The sequence below is a fragment of the Chinchilla lanigera genome, unplaced genomic scaffold, assembly GCF_000276665.1.
Source record: "Chinchilla lanigera isolate Chin_1 unplaced genomic scaffold, ChiLan1.0 scaffold00011, whole genome shotgun sequence".
Taxonomy (NCBI): domain Eukaryota; kingdom Metazoa; phylum Chordata; class Mammalia; order Rodentia; family Chinchillidae; genus Chinchilla; species Chinchilla lanigera.
The window spans coordinates 2,262,957-2,267,899 of record NW_004955412.1 but is presented as its reverse complement, the minus strand read 5'-3'; positions in this window follow the sequence as shown (position 1 = coordinate 2,267,899).

Sequence of the window (4,943 nt, the reverse complement as noted above, 5' to 3'; positions counted from 1 at the left end):
AAGTCCCAGTGTACAAGCGCCAGGAGGAGCTCACCTCTAGTGGAGCGGCTTGGCTACCTCCGAAGCTGGCTTGCTTTTGTTTGCCAGCAAGATGCGCAGGGGGCGGAGTAGCAGGTGTTTCATGGGCTCCTATCTATACAAAATGGGTGGATAAAGAGTAGGTTAATGAGGAAGCAGATTTTCGCTGAACTCAATGTGTCAGATTCTTAGCATTTCACCTATAGCGCAGGGGCTTTGCATATACCTCCGTGTTCCTGAATCAAGGTCACACTGACCTCAGGACTGCAGGAGTTGTAGTCACATAGTTAGGACCCCATAATCTATCACCTAACCGGGTCCCCAACACCTTTCCATTTGAACATTTCCTTCCTACTTCCCAATGACAATCATCCTTTTAGACCTTACAATTTCAGTTTCTCAGCCAAGAGAAACAATGTGACATTTAAACATTTGTGTCCAATTTACTTCACTTAAAATTATGTTTGCAGGGTATATCCATTTACCTAAAAATGTTGCATGTTTGTCCTTTATGGCAGTGTAGTACTCCATCATCGATAAAAAACACATTTTCTTAATGCATTCATTCATTAATGGGCATCTGGGCTGCTTCTGAGATTTAGCTATTACGACCTGTGCCACTATACACATGAGTGTGCCTATATCGCTGAAGGATGATACTTTTAACTCTTTAGGGAAGAATCCAAGAAGGGGAATAATTGGGTCAAATGGAGTCTCTAGTTTTAGTAGTTTTAAAATCTCCATACTGCTTTCTACATTGGTGGCATGGATTTACCCTCCCAACAAGAGTGCAGTAGGGTCCCTTTCTCCCCACAGCCTCACCAGCACTTGTTACTGGTTGATTTCTTGATGATAGTCATTATTTCTGGAGTGAGATGTAATATCACTGTTGTTGTAATTTCCATTTCTTGAATGACCAGTGGTGCTGAATATTTTCTTTATATGTTTATTTTTTGCTTGTAGTTCTTCATCTCAGAGATGTCCAGTTTTTAATTTGGCCTTTAAATTTGGGGGAGTCTCATATTTTTGAGTGTATTATATATTCTGGGTATTAGTCTTTTATTTGAGGAATAGATGGTAAAAGTTTTTTCTCCATTCTGTGGGTTGGCTCTTTACTCTGTTGAAGGATTCTTTTGCTGTGCAAAAGCTGTTTAAGACAAGATTCCAGTTGTTGATTCTTTGTAATATTTCCTATGTACTCAGGGTTTTCATCATAAATCTTTCCCTATTCCTATGTATGTCTTCAAGAAATTTGTCTCTTCTATCCTCTAGGAGATTAAGTGTTTCTCTTTTAATATTTAGATCTTTGATCCATTTTAATTTTAGTTTAGTGCATGGTGAGCACTATGGGTCTAGGTTTAGTCTTTGTCATTGGGAATGCCAGTTTCCCCTGCATATCCTGAAGAAACTATCTTTCTTCCAGTGAAAATGTTTGGCCCCTTTGTCAAAGATAAACTGGTTGAATATGTCTGAAGTTGTTTCTGCATCTTCTAATCTTTTCCACTGACCCTTAGGTCTAGGTTTTTGTTTTGCTTTCTTTGTGTGTGTGTGAGTGCATGCATGTGCATTCAAGGTCATATGTGTATGCCTGTGTCTTTGCCAGTACCATGCTGGTTTTATCACATAGATTTGTAGTAGAATTTCAAGTCAGGGATTGTGATTCCCTCTGCCTTGCCTTTGTTGCTTACAATTGCTTTTGCTATTCTAGGTCTCTTCTAGTTCCAAATAAAATTTAGGAATATTTTCTGCGTTTCTGTGAGTTATGCTATTGGTATTTTGATTAAGATTGCATTAAATCTGTACAAGAGTTTGGGAATTTAACCATTTTCACCATACTGGATATGACTATGCAAGAACAAGGGATGTCTTTCCATTTTCTGATATCTTCTTTAATCTGCTTTTGCAGAGTACTATAGTTTTCAATGTAAATGTATTTTACTTCCTTCATTAGATTGATTGCTCGGTGTTTCATTTTTCTTGATAGTATTATGAAAGACATTATTTCCCTAAGTTCTTTCTCAATGAGTTTGTTATATGTATATAGGAAGGTGATTTTTGAGTGTTGTTGATTTTTGAGTGTTGACTTTGTCTCCTGCTATGCTACTGAAAGTGACTAATTCTAGGTATCTTTTGGTAGAGTTTGGGGGTCTTCTATGTAGGGTATAATGTCATCTGCAAGTAATGGTAATTTAACTTAGTTCCCTATTCTTATTCTTCTATTTTTGTCTCTTGTCTGGCTGCTGTAGCTGATGTCTCCAGAATTGCACTGAAGAGGAGTGATGATAGTGAACATCCTCCTCTTATTCTTGATCTTAGAAGGAAAAGCTTCTCAGCTTTTTACTATTGAGTATTGTGTTGCCTGTTGGTTTGTCATAGAGAGCTTTTATCAGATTGAGATAAAAACCTTCTCTTCCAGTTTTCTGTAGGGATTTTACCATGTATAGGGGATGTAATTCGTCAAATGGTTTCTCTGTGTCTACTAAGCTGATAAAGTAGATTTGTCCTTGATTCTGTTAATGTGGTGTGTTGCATTTATTGATTTGCATATGCTGAATCATCTGTGCATCCCCTGGATGAATGATACTTGATCAGCGTGTATGACCTTCTTGATGATTTGCTGCATTTTTTTTGCAGGTACCTTATTGAGAAATTTTGGGTCTATATTCATTAGGGAGATTGATCTTTAGTTCTCTTTTTGTGAGATCCTTCTCTGATTTTGGTAGTCGGTAATGCTTGCTCCCAGGGATGAGTTTGGAAGTACGGCTTCCCTTTCAATTTCATTAAGGAATTGGAGGAGTAGTGGGATTAGATGTGCTCTAAATATCTTGTAGAACTCAGCAATGAATCCCTAAGTACCTGGCCTTTTCTTTGTTGGTAGTTTTTCAGTTAGTTCTTTGTTTTCCTTGTCTGATATTGTGTTATTTAGAAGTTTTATTTCTTCTTGATTCAGCTTTCATAATTCATACAAATCTAGAAATCTGTCCATTTCTTCTGCATTTTTCAACTTATTAGAGCACAGGTTCTCAAAATAGATATTAATGATCTTCTAGATTTCTGCAGGATGTGTTGCAATTTCACCCTTTTCATTCCTAATTGCATCAGTGTGAGTCTTGTCTTTCTGTTTGTTTCATGAGATTGGCTAAGTATTTGTCTATTGTAATTAATTATCCAAATAACCAATCTTTTAATCCATTCATTATTTGCACTGTTTTCTTAGTGTTAATTGCATTAATTTCTGCTCTGATCATTATAATTCCCTTCTTCATATATGCTTTGGGTATAACTTGCTCCTTTATCTAAACGCTTGAAGTTCACCATTAGTTTATTTATTTGAGCTCACTCTATTTTTCACTGCTAATTTCTCTCACAGGACTGTGTTCATTTTCACCCATATGTACCAGTATGTCATATTGGAACTATGATATAATTGCAGAAACTGTGTAACATCTTCTTTAATTTCATCTTGGACCCATTGGTTGCTTAGGAAGGTGTTATTTAATTTCCATGCATTCATCCATTTTTTGTGGGATGTACCATTAATTTCCAGTTTCACTGCACTATGATCTGATAATACACACAGGATAATTTCAGTTCCTTTGCATTTAGTTAAGCATCTTTCATGAGCTAGTATGTGGTGTATTTTGGAAAAAGTTCTGTGTGCAGCTGAATACTGTATTTGCTGTTGGGAGAACACTGTAAATATCTGCCCAAGTGCATTTGTTCAAGGGTCCGGTTCAGCTCTATTTCCTTGTTGATTTTTTTGTCTAGTTGATCTATCTGTTTGTGACAGTAGGATACTGAGGTCCCATATTATATTTGTGTTCGTACTTATCTGATTTTTCATGTTTATTAATGTTTGTTTTATATTTTAGAATGTGGCAGCATTTGATGAATATATATTTGTGATATTAACCATTCCTCTTGGACTGTTTCCTTAACAAGTATGTGGTGACAAAAATGAGACAAAAATGAAAGCAAAGCAGAGAAAGCCAAAAAGAGGAAAAACGTTTTCTCTGTGACTTGAAGCCTGTGGTTATCGTGTGGGTCCGGCCCAATTCAGGGCACGTCTTCACTGCCACTGGTGACAAAGGAGTCAGACAGAGCCCACACCTGTGCCGGATGCTCCAGCAAGCCTGCGGTAGGAGCAGAGCCGGCGCCAGACCTAGTGTCTCAGCTCCGCAGAACTTGGGCTGATCCTGGCCTCTCGTTGTGGGGTTGGGGCCTGAGTTGTTCAGCCTGCGATGCAGAGCACCCCTTCCTGGCTGGTGCTCCTCTTCCCGACTGTGGATACCTAGTGTGGCTTTTCCCCAGTGAATCGCTGGGGTCCCTGAGACGGAGACACCTCACGGCTTCTCCGAGTCCTGGGTTCAGTTGGTCGCTCTCTAAAATGCCATCCAGCAATGCCTGGACTGGATCAACTCACCAGCTACTGCAGCTCACAGACTCCACGGCTCAGTTCCACGGGTGCATTTCTCCCCGGAGGCCTCTCGGGTTACCAGCCTCACTGTGTCTCTGTAGGTGAGTTTCTCCTCCGCGTGCTCTGAGCCACCACCAGGGAGAAACTTCAGTTTGCTACCTCCTTCTCCGCACTGAACTGTCTCCTTACTTTCCCTGTGGCTTCCAGTTCTCCCTTCAGGTTCTTCCTAGGCTCTGGTGAAACACCTCCCTCCTTCTTTTCTTCCCCAAATTATTATCCAGTGTACGGATTCCAAATCTTGCAGAGATTGATTTGCTGGTGTTTACTGCTCTGCCATCTTCCTGGAAGTCTATAAATTCTATAGAAATACAACAAATGATAAATATCATTAAGCAAAAATGATTGTTTTTTTCTTTCATGAAAGCAAAGGTCTCTTACCTAGAGAAACATCATAACATGAAGCATAAAACTTTGGTAACTTCCAAAGGAATCAAATATATATTATAAA